Source organism: Vitis vinifera, chromosome 18, assembly GCF_030704535.1.
Source record: "Vitis vinifera cultivar Pinot Noir 40024 chromosome 18, ASM3070453v1".
Classification (NCBI taxonomy): Eukaryota; Viridiplantae; Streptophyta; class Magnoliopsida; order Vitales; family Vitaceae; genus Vitis; species Vitis vinifera.
The window spans coordinates 22,404,307-22,421,292 of NC_081822.1; positions in this window are offsets into that span (position 1 = coordinate 22,404,307).

Here is a 16,986-nt window from a genome sequence, read left to right on the forward strand (position 1 = left end):
TTATATAATGTTTAAAAGTTGATCTAGATAATGATTCTCTTTTAAAAGCTTATCATAATTTTATTTTTCATTCTTAATTTATTCAATTATTCGAATAATGTTTATAGGCAACTTATAAATTTGTCTAGATAATGTTTCTCTTTTATAAAAATTATCATTATTATTATTAATTTTTTTTTTAAAACTTCATTGAGATAATGTTTCTTTTTGCAAACTTAATTATATAATGTTTAAAAGTTAATCTAGATAATGATTCTCTTTTAATAGCTTATCATAATTTTTTTTTCATTATCAATTAATTCAATAAAATAGAGATTTAAATTAAAATCAAATAAATACAAAAAATTATCCGAATTAATTTGGTTTTTTGAATCCAAATTTTAAACAAAAATTGTTCTTTAATATGTATTGAATTCATATAATAATAATATATTATTATTTTAATGGTTATTTTATTTTTTTTTTAAAAAAATTAATATTTGAAGATGATATATAACTTTTTCATAGAAAATAATTAATAAATTGTTCATGTATCATGCATTTATTAAAAAAATATATAATAATTTATGTTTTTAAAATAAAAAATATAATAAGATAAAAAAGGATTAATACAAAAAAACGACTTTTGAATTCCAAATTAAATATTTTTTAGTTATAATTTAATTTATTTATATAATATTTTATGGCCGAATATTAAACTTTATTGATTATATTAAAATTTTATACACCTATATATGATTTGTTTATCCATATTAAACAATTTTTATATTTATTGTTGTTTTAAATATTATTAATTATTAAATAAATTTAAATTTAAGCGGATGCATGAATTGCCACACATATGATCATAGTGGGCTCATTCATGTACCAAATTGCCTTTAAATTGCCTTCTTGGGTGTTAGACATTGTTACCCCCACTTCTTTTTTCTTCAAGTAGGGCAAGGGAGTTGAATGTGACCCATTATAGAAATTTCACCAGGCCATCTCTCTGTATTTTTGGAAATGAAGAATCCTCACATTTGTTGTAATCTTCAATGCCTTCCAATTAAAATATTGGTCAAGATCATGATTCGTGTTGCAAAAACATCGTCAATGGACTTTTTTAATGCCAAAAAAAGGTTTGCATCAAGTCTGTGAATTATTTCTATTTGTATATAGATATATAGCTATATTAAAAATAAAGATTAATCATCCGATCTAAATTTGTAGTTGCAGTGAATTACATGAGGCATCAAAGGAAAGAGAAATCATGCGATATATCTCATTAGAAAATTTTCTGGCCAACCCATGGTTTGAAGCTAGAAGTCAAGTTGCTTTATTCTTAAAAAGTTGCAAATATGTTGGAAATACAAAGACATTATATAGGCAAGGAATGGTAACCTTTGATTTTAGAAGATTTGGTTGTCTTGTTTGAATAAATATTTATGTCTTATTTTCTGTGAACCTCTTTGGAATTGATTATTTTTTTTTGAATAGTTAGAGTTTTTAAGCTTAGAGAAAGTAGAATAAGGTGTTGCTCTTTCTAAGAAAAGAATTACAATGAACCATATGGGAGCAATGCATGTGTATGAAATCATTTTGTTGTGTAGAGGTGGTAGTTCAAACGAAAACGAAGGGTTATAGTTTTTAGATGTGGTTAGGAAATCAACCCAGTTAGAGAAATGAAAAGCAAGAGCGAAGTCTTTCATATTGACAATGTGGGTTAGAAACCACATTCTTAAATATAGAAAACTTAATATCTATTGTGTAGAAAGATTTGGCGTTGACAAAGACTGGAATAACACTTATTTTGGAGAAGCCGAAGGTGAAAAACGTTGCGAAACTTTTATGGTCGCCAATGAATTCTCCACATTTTGTAAAATATTTAAATAGATTATAATGTTGTTTGATTATGGTTGGTCTGATTTTGATACACAATACACTTTCCCATTCTTCCCAATTTTTTTCTTTTTTGTTGTGTTTTTTCCATTCAAAATATTGCATATTAATAATCATTTCTATAACGTACGCTTATAGCCTATTATTATTATATGTAATTAATTCAGATAATGTTCTTGGAGAACTTATAAATTAGTTTAGATAATGTTTCTCTTTTATAGAAATTATTATTATTTTTTTTATAAAAAAATACTTGGTTGCAATTATAATCCAATTTCAAAAAAATATGATAATTTAAGTTTTAAAAAATATAATAAGATTAAAAAAAGGATAAATACAAAAAATGACTTTTGAAATACAAATTAAACCTTTTTTAGTTATAATAATTTAATTTACTTATATAATATTTTATGTCCAACTATTAAACTTTATTAATCATATGAATTTTATATATATATATATATATATATATATATATATATATATATATATATGATACTCAAACTTTAATAAATCACTGTACCTAGAAGAATTTAAACCAAGTTATGTTCTTAATTTGTGTAAATTTATTTAATCCATTTTTAGTTATTCTAAAAAGTGAAAATAGCGAATATAGATAGAATTATATTAAATAATTAGGTAGAATTAATTTACATTTTGAATCTTTGATTGATAAAATTTGAACTATAATCAAATACCTAGGACAAATATAAAATGAGAAGACTAGAGCGACAACTTAGCAACTTATATTAATTTTCAAGAATGATAGAAAATAATGTATTTATCAAATTTGTAGGCTAATCAGTTGTGAATATGTGCATGCCTCCTCGATTAACTCCATCATCAGATGATGTATTAGTTGGGAACTAGTGCACCTCTCCTCGATTAACTCTATCATTAGATAATGTATTAGTTGGGAACCAGTGCATGCCTCCTTTGTTAACTCCATTATCAAATAATGTTGCATTTAATTTCGTTACAAATCATATTTTTTCTTTTACAATGAATATATAATAAATTCACATTCGTGTTTCCCATGATAGTTTTTCAATGGATATTGAAGGGTAAAAAAAAAAACCGTTTGTAGTAATTCATATATATTTGATACAAATAAGATTAATACATTAATAATCAATTCATTAATTTTATATTTAAAATATAATTTTTATATTTTAAGAAAAATTCTTTATAATTCATATCTATTTGATATAATTTTTATATTTTTAAATATTTTTATATTTATATTTTTGTTGTAAATGAAAAGTAATGAATGACCACATTGATGGCCATTATGAACTCCATTTACTCATCTTTAAGATGAGTAATGGGAGTTCATATTATGAAGCCTATAAAAGGCTTCTTACCCCCCCATGTAAAAGCATTCCGAGAAAAGAAAGAAAGCTCTTCCTCTCATTCTCTCTTTCTCTCTCTCTTTCTTTCACTTTCTCAATTCTCTTCTTTGATTCCTTCTTCCATATTATATATCAAAGTAAGATATATTTTATCTCTATTACTTTGATTTGCATTATATTTGTCCTTGTTTTACAACACGTTATCAGCACGAATTGCTTTGAAGGTAATTCTCGTATCTTAAACTTGAAGTTATTTATAAAGAATAAAATTTTACATATTTATATTATTGTTGATTTGTTTTGTTACATATTCTTAAAAGTTATAAACAAATTATTTGATTATGTTTATAATCAAAGTTATACCAATATTATCAATTTATTATAATTGATTATAATAATATTGTTTTGTCATATATTTGAAATTATTTGACAATGTCGAATCTCACAAAACTCAAATTTGTGGCACTAGACATTTCGAGAAAGAACTCTCTATCTTGGATCCTTGATTTTGAAATACATCTTGTTGCAATAATCTTGGAGTTATGATCAAAGAAGGAAATCAAGCATCCCTGCAGGATCGCATAAAAACACTGATTTTCTATCTCATTATCTCCATGAAGGTTTAAAAAAAAAAAGCTTTTGATGAAAAATCACCAATCTCATCCAACTAGATTTGAATCATTCCCTGAAGTGAATGCAATATCGTCCCAAACTTGTGGACGTGGATGAGAACGTGGTTGTGGTCATGGAAGAAATCCCCGATACCATGGTTCTTATAGTAATAATTCTCAGAAAATGAAAGCCTCATTGCACCACCAGAAGTGGAATAATACTGAGACAATACAAGAAAATGGGAAGCGTTTACAAGATAAACCTCCTAAGAACCATGAGAATAATTGTTTTAGATGTGGTATGAAGGGGCATTGGTCGCATACCTGTCGTACGCCTAAACATTTGGTCGACCTTTACCTAGCATCAATAAAAGCTAAAGGAAAAGAGATAGAGATGAACTTTACCGATGGTGATGGATTGGACCTAACCTACTATGACATTGATTTCTTTGGAGGTCCCAATGAAAAAACAGACCATTTGATAAATGATGAAAAAATTAACATTGATTGATGTTACTCTATATATAAAATAATATATTATTATGTCTTATATTTACATCTGATTTACTTTGTTATTTACATTATGCCTTGTTTTTTTGTTATATCTGAAATCTATGTGTTATTTGGTCTCAAGATAAATAAGGATGATGTATGTCTCGTAGACTGTGCGACCACGCACACAATTCTTTGAGATAAAAGATATTTCCTTGAGTTGACATTAATAAAAGCTAATGTAAGTACCATATCTGGTACTACAAACTTAGTTGAAGGCTCTGGAAGAGCAAACATAACATTGCCAAATGGAACTAGATTCCATATAAATGACGCGTTATATTCTAGCAAATCCAGAAGAAATTTGCTCAGTTTTAAAGATATCCGCAGAAATGGATATCATATTGAAACTATGAATGAAGATAATGCAGAATATCTTTATATTACTTCCATTATATCTGGCCAGAAGCTTATAATGGAAAAACTCCCGGCTTTTCCTCTAGGTTGTATCATACAACTATAAAGCCTATTGAACCATATGTTGTCGTGAACCAGAAGTTCAATGACCCAAAAGTTTTTGTCCATTGGCATGACAGGCTAGGTCACCCAGGGTCTTCAATGATGCGTCGAATAATCGAACACTCACATGGGCATCCACTAAAGAACCAGAAGATTCTTTCGCCCAATGAATACTCATGTGCTGCCTGCTCACAAGGTAAATTGATAATCAGACCATCTTTTACTAAAGTCATATCTGAGTCACCAATCTTTTTAGAAAGAATACATGGGGACATATGTGGGCCTATCCATCCACCATGTGGACCATTCCGTTATTTTATGATCTTAATAGATGCTTCTACTAGGTGGTCACATGTTTGTCTTCTTTCTACACGTAACATAGCCTTTGCTAGACTCCTTGCACAAATAATCAGATTACGAGCACAATAACAAATTATCCAATTAAGACAATACGTCTTGATAATGCTGGCGAATTTACTTTTCAAACATTCATTGACTATTGCATGTCAGTAGGGATAAATATTGAGCATCCTGTTGCTCATACTCATACCCAGAATGGTTTAGCAGAATCCTTCATCAAACGTCTCCAATTAATAGCTCGACCATTACTAATGAAAACCAAATTACTTACTTCCGCCTAGGGACATGCTATTATGCATGCTGCAGCTTTAGTCCATATTCGACCTACAACTTACCATGAATACTCCCCTTCACAACTTGTGCTTGGAAAACAACCAAATATCTCTCACTTACGAATCTTTGGTTGTGCAGTATATGTACCAATTACACCTACACAACGCACTAAAATGGGTCCCCAACGAAGACTTGGGGTTTATGTAGGTTTTGATTCTCCATCTATCATAAGATATCTTGAACCTTTGACAGGCGATGTTTTTACAGCCCGCTTTGCGGATTGTCATTTTAATGAGAGTGTTTTCCCATCATTAGGGAGAGAAAAGTCAATTCCTGAAGAACGACGAGAAATTAGTTGGAAGACATCTACTATGACCCATCTTGATCCTCGTACAAATCAATGTGAACTAGAAGTTCAAAGGATCATTCATTTGTAAAATCTTGCAAATCAATTACCAGATGCATTCATTGATACAAAGAAAGTGACAAAGTCACATATCCCGGCTGCAAATACTCCAACATGGATTGATGTCCTTGTAGGACAGTTAACAAATGAATCTAAGATACGCCTGAAGCGTGGTAGACCTGTCGGCTCAAAGGATGTAACTCCCAGGAAGAGGAGAACCCAAGAAAAACTTGGCACTCTAGAAGAGACCATCAAAATGACTGATCAATTTAAAATTGATAAATCTATAGCCCTAGAAGAGGCACAAATAATGCAGAAAACCCCTGAAGAGGCACATATTGAACAAGAAGCCCCTGAAGAGGCATAGGTACCTGAAAATTGTGAGATCTCAGTAAGTTATGTACAAATCGAAGAAAAATGGGATCGAAATAATATTGTTATTAACAATATTTTTGCTTTTCAAGTGGCCTCTGATATCATAATATTTGATGAAGATCCCAAACCACGAAATGTGGAAGAATGTCGACATAGAAATGATTGGCCAAAATGGAAAGAAGCTATACAGGCAGAATTAAACTCATTAACAAAACGAGAAGTTTTTGGACCTGTAGTCCAAACACCTGAAGATGTAAAGCCTGTTGGGTACAAATGGGTATGTGTACGAAAGTGCAATGAGAATAATGAGATCATAAGATATAAAGCGTGATTAGTAGCACAAGGTTTCTCTCAGAGACCTGGTATTGACTACGAGGAAACATATTCTCCCTTCATGGACGCAATCACATTTCGTTTCTTAATTAGTTTGGCAGTCTCAGAAGGACTGGATATGCGTCTCATGGATGTTATTACAGCATATTTATACGGATCCATGGATAATGATATATACATGAAAATCCCCGAAAGATTTAAATTGCCTGATGCAAATAATACAAAGCCTCGTAGCATGTACTCAATCAAGTTACAACGATCCTTGTATGGATTAAAGCAATCTGGACACATGTGGTACAATCGCATTAGCGAATACTTGCTAAAAGAAGGGTATGTGAATAACCTTATATGCCCATGCATCTTCATTAAGAAATCAGAAACCGGATTTGCAATTATTGCAGTGTATGTTGATGACTTAAATCTTGTTGGAACTCCTGAAGAGCTCACAAGAACAACAAATTACTTGAAAAAGGAATTTGAGATGAAAGATCTTGGAAAAACAAAATTTTGTCTCGGCCTGCAGATCGAGCATTTTCCAAATGAAGTTTTAGTACATCAATCAACATACATTAAGAAAGTTTTGAAGCGTTTTTATATGGATAAAGCGCATCCTTTAAGTTCTCCAATGGTTTTCCGATCACTTGATGTGAAAAAAGACTCATTTCGTCCTTGCGAAAAGGATGAAGAGTTACTTGGTCCCGAAGTACCATATCTTAGTGCTATTGGTGCACTTATGTATCTTGCCAATTATACAATTCCAGACATTGCTTTTTCTGTCAATTTATTAGCAAGATACAGTTCCACTCCAACTCGAAGACATTGGAATGGTATCAAACATATATTGCGTTATCTTCGCGGAATTACTGATATGGGTTTATTTTACTCAAGGGAATCAAAGCAACAATTGCTTGGATATGCAGATGTAGGATATCTTTCAGATCCACATAAAGGCAGGTCACAAATAGGGTATGTGTTTAATTGCATTGGTACTGCTATTTAATGGAGATCTGTCAAACAAACAATGGTAGTCACATCATCAAATCATTCAGAAATACTGGCAATTCATGAAGCAAGTCGTGAATGTATATGGCTAAGATCTATGATCCAGCATATTCGGGAATCATGTGGACTCTCCTCTATCAAAGGTGGCCCAACAACATTATTTGAAGATAATGCTGCATGTATTGCACAAATAACAGAGGGTTATATTAAAGGAGATAGAACTAAACACATTTCACCAAAATTCTTTTATACACATGAACTCTAGAAGAGTGGTGAAATTGATGTGCAACAAATACGCTCAAGTGATAATCTAGTAGATTTATTCACAAAATCATTGCCAACCTCAACATTCAAGAAGTTAATGCACAGGATTGGAATGCGTCAACTCAAGGATATCGACATGAGGGGGAGTATGCTTGTAAAAGGGTGTTAGTGTACTGTACTCTTTTTTCCTTCGTCCAGGTTTTGTCCTACTGGGTTTTACTGGCAAGGTTTTTAACGAGGCAGTCTTAATATACCAAGAAAAGAATATTGTACTCTTTTTCCTTCGCTAGGTTTTTCCTATAGGGTTTTTTACTAGCAAGGTTTTAATGAGGCATATTCCTTTAATATGGTGGTCATCCAAGGGGGAGTGTTGTAAATGAAAAGTAATGAATGACCACATTGATGGCCATTATGAACTCCATTTACTCATCTTTAAGATGAGTAATGGGAGTTCATATTATGAAGCCTATAAAAGGCTTCTTACCCCCCCATGTAAAAGCATCCCGAGAAAAGAAAGAAAGCTCTTCCTCTCATTCTCTCTTTCTCTCTCTCTTTCTTTCACTTTCTCAATTCTCTTCTTTGATTCCTTCTTCCATATTATATATCAAAGTAAGATATATTTTATTTCTATTACTTTGATTTGCATTATATTTGTCCTTGTTTTACAGCAATTTTAAAATTATATAATTTTTGCATTTAATCATGATTTTAAAAATCGGACCAAATTAGATGGTTTTAAAAATATATATTTTATATTTTTAAATATTTTTATATTTATATTTCAAAATTATATAATTTTTGCATATAATCATGGTTTTTAAAACCGGACCACACTAGATGGTTCGATTGTCGACCAGTCACGGTTTCGGTTCCGTTAGTTGAGCCGATGGATGGTTGAAACGAGAATGGATTGGGTGAACTAGTAGTCAAATCGGCGAACCAAATAGTTCAACCATTTTATTTTATTTTATTTTTTTACCCCATCAAAACAATGTTGTTTTATTGAGTATTAAAGGTTTCTTTCACCCCATCCCATGGTCGCTCATCTTTAGGCTCTAGCGTCAGCCACCCATTGTCGCTGTTAGCCCGATTTGCAGCCGCCGTCGGTGCTATCGATGTCAACACGCCTTGCCATCAATGAGGAGGTCAAATCTTCTTAAACTTTGTTCATTTTCATTTTTGAAATTTAATACTTAATATCTTTATATTTTATCATGGATGAAAATGTCGTGATATATCGACAAAATATGTTCGATATATCATGTATTGGTAACCTCCATTGATACATGGAGAGGAAATATCATAACCACGATATTTCCATTAAAATCATTATTTTTGTCGATATATCGATATTTTCACGGTATTTCGGTTGGTGCACCGATATATCGTTGCCACGTCATCATCTCCATTCTTTCACCCCAAAACTCTTATAAATAGGCCCAGGCCCAATTCACACTCTTCCTAGTCCAACACATGTCCAGGCCCAACACACATTATTTTCAGCCCAATGCCAACCCTGCATGCTCTGCATGCTTGTGAGCCCTCCACCATTCTAATGTTTAAATACACCTTTTTGGTGTTATGAATTGTTGATGTGGGATTGCAAGAATTAGAATTTTTAAAAGGCAAGGGAAAATCCATGAGAATGGAACCATGGGGATTTGGACCCCTACCCTTAGGCCCACACTCTCCCACCATCACCAGCTGGCCAACCATGCTATTGTTAATTAAATGTACGTATTATATATATAAATCCCCCACCAACACCATCCAAGCAACCATGCTTCAATTGATTAATTTTATAATATATATATATATATATATATATATATATATATATATATATATATATATATATATATAAATTTTGGTTATTGTGACTTTTATATAATAATTACATATAAAATAAATATAAATTTTTGAATAAAATTATCAAAATTTTAAAATAAAAAATACTTAGACAAATTATCATTATTATTTTTTCATTAAATACATCCAAATTAGATGAATATGCCTAAAGTATGTTTTCAAGTTATAAACATTATTATTAAATATCACGACTATACATATATCATCATTTATTTTATATAATTTAATATAATTGAATTAAATGGATTATAATTTTAATATTAAATATATTTTAAAATTAGACATATTATAATCAAATATCACAATATTATTATGACATAATATTTGATGTAATTTAATAATAAATGTACACTTATAAAATTCATATTTTTTATCAATGCATATGATATATATATATATATATATATATAAAACAACTTTAAAATGTCTATTATACTTCTAATTACATTTCTATGAGGTTTATCTTACATTTTCATGAATTTTGATCAATTTTAGGCCTATCAATATTTTTTTTTTTCAAAATATCCACCGATATATCTTTGATATATCCATAAAATCAAAGTTCCGTGATTACCGATATTTTCATCCTTGTATTTTATGTTTAATATTTAATGTCTTAATTTTTTGTTAATTATAATTTATGTTATGTTTAATATTTAATATTTATAATTTTTTCATTTTTTTTGTTTATTTATTGCACATTGAAATTTTAATTTATTGAAATTTTGATTTATTTATTGCAATTGAAATTTGAATCATTTCCATATTTTTTTTTTAGTTTAGAGTTTTAGACTTTAGATTTTATATATTTTTTTAACTTTATTTTCATTTTTTTATTGATTTTTAATTTTTTGTTATTTGAGTTTAAATAAATTAATGAAATCATTGAAAATTTTAAAAATTAGGAATTAAAATAATTTGTTGATTTTCAAATAACATTTTGATTTTTAAATGTTGAATAAATATTTTATTTGAAAGTAAATTTCTAATTTTGAAAAAAATTTATGTAATAAATTTGAAATTCTTTAATTCTTTGATTTTTTAAATTGTTGATAACTTGATTCTTTAAATTAATGTGGGGTTTTAATAAATTATTGATGACTTGAATTTTTTTTAAGTTAAATTGTTGATGACTTGATTATTTAATTTTATGATTAAAATTGTGATTTTTGTTTATAATTTGATAGAGAAATAAAAAATGGAATCAAACTTGACCTCATTCTCTGGTCAAGATTCAATTGCCAATTCATAAACAACTAGAAGCAAGACTGACCCTACATGGGAGCATGTTTCTAAAGAAAAATATGCAAATGGAAAGAAAACTCTCATTTGTTTGTATTATAAAAAAGTTGTAAAAGGTAGGAGTACTCATAAAATGTAGCAACACCTTGCTGAAGTGAAAATGGATATTGGTCCATGTAAATCGATTCATTTTGATTGTAGATTTTGAATGGAAAATTCTTTCCAGGAATTTGTGAATTCCAAGAAAGCAACCTAAGAAGCATATGGATATAGAAATCCTTATGGTCCTAATGTGTCACAATTTGAAGAGGATATGCTAGAAGGTGAAGAAGAGGTTCAAGAGATGCAAAATCCTATGGCAACCAGTAGTAGAAAAAGAAAAAAAGCAATAGTGGATAAGTATTTTGCACCAAGAAATACTCAAGGACCTCAACCTTCCATTAAGAGTGTATTAGTTAGGAAAGAAACTGTTTGGAGAGCATATATGACTGTTGGGAGATTCTTTTATGATGCATGCATTCCCACTAATGTTGTGACTTCCTTCTACTTCAAGCCAATGTTGGATGCTATATCTATAATTGGTCTTGGATATAAGGGTCCAAATTACTACTAACTACAGGTTAATCTTTTAAAAGATGCCAAAAAGGAAGTTCGGTTACTTGTGGACTCTTATAATGCAATTTGGGCAAAAGTTGGGTGTACAATAATGGGTGATGGTTAGATAGATAACAGACAAAGAACACTCATCAACTTCCTTCTTTATTCTATTGAAGGAATATCGTTTGTGAAATCTGTTGATGCTTCAAATATTGTTAAAGATGCAACTAATTTGTTTTAGTTATTTGATGAGGTGATTGAATGGGTGGATCCACTCGATGTGGTTCATGTAGTGACAGATAATGCAACAAATTATGTAGTCGTAGGGAGATTGATTTCTCATAAGCATAAACACATCAATTTGTCATCTTGTGCAACTTATTGTCTTAATTTGATCTTTAAGGATATTGGTAAAATGGACAATGTTACTGAACTTGTAAGACATGCATCAATGAAGACAATTTTTGTGTATAATCATGTTGTTTTGTTAAGTTGGTTGAGAAAAAGAGAAGAATGGACAAAGATTCTCCGGCCTGGTGCAACTTGCTTTGCTACTACATTCATTGCACTCAAGAGTCTTCATGATCATAAACATGACTTACAAGCTTTGGTGACTAGCAAGGTCTTTGTAGACTCTAGATATTCAAGGGATAATAAAAGCAGAGTTGCAATTTCCATCATCTTGGACTTGTTCGATCAACTTGGAAGGGCAAGGTACTTCACGAAGCTGGACTTAAGGTCAGGCTACTACCAAGTCAGGATTGCGGAGGGAGATGAGCCGAAGACTACATGTGTGACCAGGTATGGCTCATATGAGTTCTTAGTGATGCCTTTCGGACTCACCAATGCCCCAGCAACGTTCTGCACCCTCATGAACAAGATCTTCCACCCATACTTGGACAAGCTCGTGGTGGTATACTTGGATGACATAGTCATTTATAGTAACACTCTAAAGGAGCACGAAGAGCACTTGAGGAAGGTCTTTAAGATCTTGAGGCAGAACGAGCTATACGTGAAGAAGGAGAAGTGCTCGTTTGCTAAGGAGGAAGTGAGCTTCCTAGGGCATCGCATCAGAGATGGCAAGCTAATGATGGATGATAGCAAGGTGAAAGCCATCCAGGAGTGGGATCCACCAACCAAGGTACCTCAACTCAGATCTTTCCTTGGTTTAGTTAATTACTACCGGCGGTTCATAAAGGGTTATTCGGGAAGGGCCGCTCCACTCACTGATCTTCTTAAGAAGAATAAGGCATGAGAATGGGATGGAAGGTGCCAACAAGCCTTTGAGGATCTAAAGAAGGCTGTGACTGAGGAGCCAGTGTTGGCACTACCTGACCACACCAAAGTCTTTGAGGTACACACAGATGCCTCAGACTTCGCTATTGGGGGAGTCCTTATGCAAGAAAGGCACCCAATTGCATTTGAGAGTCGCAAGCTAAACGACGCGGAGAGGCGTTACACGGTGCAAGAAAAGGAGATGACCGTTATCGTCCACTGCTTGCGCACCTGGAGGCACTATCTGCTAGGGTCTCACTTCATAGTGAAGACCGACAATGTTGCCACTAGCTACTTCCAGACACAGAAGAAGCTAAGTCCTAAACAAGCTAGGTGGCAAGACTTCCTGGCCGAGTTCGACTATACACTGGAGTATAAGCCAGGAAGTCCTAATCATGTGGCCGACGCCCTAAGTCGCAAAGCCGAGCTAGCATCCATGACGAGTCAGCCCCAAGGAGACATAATGGATCTTCTAAGGGAGGGGCTGCAACATGATCCAGTGGCTAAGAGCCTCATCGCCCTGGCTCATGAAGGGAAGACTAAGCGGTTTTGGGTGGAGGATGGCCTACTCTACACAAAAGGGAGACGACTCTATGTGCCTAAGTGGGGGAACATAAGGCGGAACCTAATTAAGGAGTGCCATGACACCAAGTGGGCTGGGCACCCTGGGCAACGACGCACTAGGGCACTACTCGAGTCAGCTTACTATTGGCCTCAGATACGGGATGAGGTTGAGGCCTACGTGAGGACTTGTCTTGTGTGCCAACAAGACAAGGTGGAGCAGCGACAACCTAAAGGCCTGTTAGAGCCACTACCTATAGCAGAACGCCCATGGGACAACGTCACCATGGACTTCATCATCGGGCTACCTAAGTCGGAAGACAGCGGCTCTATCATAGTGGTGGTGGACAGGTTCTCTAAGTATGCAACCTTCATAGCAGCTCCGACTGACTGCACTACGGAAGAGACGGCGAGGCTATTCTTAAAGCACGTGGTCAAGTATTGGGGGTTGCCGAAGTTCATCATTAGTGATCGCGATCCGCGTTTCACTGGGAAGTTTTGGACGGAGCTCTTCAAGCTTATGGGTTCGGAGCTTCACTTCTCCACAAGCTTTCACCCACAGACGGATGGGCAGATCGAGAGGGTGAACGCTTTATTGGAGCTGTACTTGAGGCACTTCGTGAGTGCCAACCAGAAGGATTGGGCTAAGTTGCTAGACATAGCCCAGTTCTCATACAACTTGCAAAGAAGTGAGGCGACCAACAAGAGTCCGTTCGAGCTAGCCACAGGGCAGCAACCGTTAACTCCTCACACTCTAACGATTGGCTATACGGGGAGAAGTCCAACGGATTTCAAGTTTGCGAAAAGGTGGTACGAGCAAGCTGACATAGCACGCTCATACTTGGACAAGGCTGCTAAGAAAATGAAGAAGTGGGCTGACAAGAAGCGACGACACACGGAGTACAAGGTCGGAGACATGGTGCTTGTCAAGCTCCTTCCTCAACAATTCAAGTCCCTAAGGCCGGTGCATAAGGGCCTTGTGAGGAGGTATGAAGGACCCTTCCTCGAACTTGGGAAGGTCGGCAAGGTGTCCTATAGAGTCGAGCTGCCCCCGAGGTTGAAGATTCATCCTGTCTTCCACGCCAGCTACTTGAAACCCTATCACGGAGACAATGATGATCCAAGCCGAGGGTTGTCTAAGAGGGCACCTACAGCGGTCGTGACCTCCTATGATAAGGAGGTAGAACACGTCCTCGTAGATCGGGTCATCAGGAGACGAGGGGTACCTCCTGCTACGGAATACTTAGTGAAATGGAAGGGACTACTAGAAAGCGAGGCTAGCTGGGAGCCAACAGAGGCACTATGGCAGTTCCAGGAGCAGATCGAGCGGTTCCGGGCAGAAGGCGCGAGGAGGACGTCTGCGGCATAGGTGGGGGAGAGTGTCACAAGCTGATCCAAATGAGCCTCCCCATGGCCTTATATAGAGCCAGGAAGCTTCTGGAGACTCCTAGAGTGGGAAGAGTGTAGAAGGTTCTAGAGAAGTCTGGAGGAATCCACACAATTCTACACCATGGTGGAAGGCACGAGAGGAGTCCGGGGCTTTCTAGAGAAATCTAGAAGACTCTTGTATATACTTGTATATAGGCTTGTACCTAGAATGATGTAGGACATTCTAGAATAGTCTTGAGTTGTAAGGAACCCTCTAAGGTTCCAGAGAGTTCCATTGGTGCCTATAAATAGGTGAGGGCCACATTTGGCCAAGGCACCAAGCAAGTGAGCATCCAAGCACTTGTAAAGACTTTCTTAAGTTAATAAGAGCTTCCATTCTTTAAAGAGTTGCCTACCAAGCTTTTAAAGCTTCTGAGTCGCGAGTGTCTTAGCCTAGCAAGCTAAGCATCGGGGAGCAAGGCTGACTTAGCAAGATCAAGCGTCTTGGCTTGTCTAAGTGCCGCACGAGCTTAGGGAACGACTAAGTCCATGACATTTAGGAAGCTTAACCCAAAGTAACAACAATTGAGATATGTGAGTTTCTTCCCGATAGTCGTAACCATATTAGTCCATCTTGAAGCCTGATTTCCAAATCTTACATTTCCCAACATAATCTCAGCAACCTCATCAGAGATATCTTAGGACTCCCATGCCTTTGAGGTTACTCCGATGAAGTCATCAGGCAATGTGGCCACTCATTCTCCTATTTCTTATCCACTTAGTTGCTCTGGTTTCTACTCAAGGATCTACAAACTAAACTAGCTATTGGCAAAGACTCTCGAAGTCCTCAACACTGTCTAACAACAAACGAATGTTTGTTGTCTATTAGGAGCAATCTTGCAAACCCAATGCATAATTAACCATGGTGCACTTCCATGCCTTCTAAATCCCTTGACATGTAGTCATAAAGAGAACATTAGGAAAGAAGCTAGCCTACTGTCACAGGATGCTTCAAATGAGCCTTTCCCTGGGTTTATATAGAGCCCAAGAAGCTTTAGGAGACTCTTGGAGCCATCTACACTAAACCATTGGTGGGAAGAGTGTGGAAGGTTCTAGAGATGCCTAGAGAAGTCCACACATCTCTACATTATGGTAGAAGGCATGAGAGGAGTCCAAGGCTTTCTAGAGATAGCCTACTGTCACAGGATGCTTCAAATGAACCTTCCCCTGGGTTTATATAGAGCCCAAGAAGCTTTAGGAGACTCTTGGAGCCATCTACACTAAACCATTGGTGGGAAGAGTGTGGAAGGTTCTAGAGATGCCTAGAGATGTCCACACATCTCTACATTATGGTAGAAGGCATGAGAGGAGTCCAAGGCTTTCTAGAGAATTCTAGAAATCTCTTGTACATAGTCTTGTACATAGAGTTGTGTAGGGTATTCTAGAATCTTTTTGATTTGTATGGAACCCTCCAAGGTTCCAGAGAGTTCCATTGGTGCCTATAAATAGATGAGGGCCTCATTTGGCCAAGGCACCACCCCAAGACCACCCAAGAACCTAACCAACCAAGCAAGTGAGTTCCTAAAGCACTTGTAAAGGCTTCCTTGAGTAATAAAAGCTTCCATTCTTTAAAAGTTGCTTACTACGCTCTCTAAAGCTTCTGAGTCGTGAGCATCTTAGCCTAGCGAGCTAAGCATTGGGAGTCAGGCTAATTTAGCAAGATCAAGTGTCTTGACTTGTCTAAGTGCCGCACGAGCTTAAGAAAAGACTAAGTCTGTAACACTACACTTGTCAGCTATTCGTCCTTCATTTGTAAAGCCTCCAGAATATATGCGGGAGAACTTGACATTGTATTCTGCATGGGGTTTGGAAACCGGGTCTTTGTGGGAAGTCTTTGGGGATCTAGAAGTTCGGTGTTGCCTGCTCTCTCCAACTACTTTTGATGATCTTGAGAATAGACAACATTCTTCTAAGTTTCGTTATTCTGTACAAAGGGGAACAAAGTCGAAGATGTCAAATTTTTATGCCTAAAAATTCGATTTGATGCAAGGGTCATGTGCTTGAATGAACCATCAGACGTTGAACAAAGATTAGAGGACTTGAAATTCATATCCAATATTCACTTCCTAAGTCCCTGGCTCCCACGTGTGCATGGCCACCCTAGTGTGTGCTACAATGACTTGGTCAACAAGAATGAAAATTGCTCTAG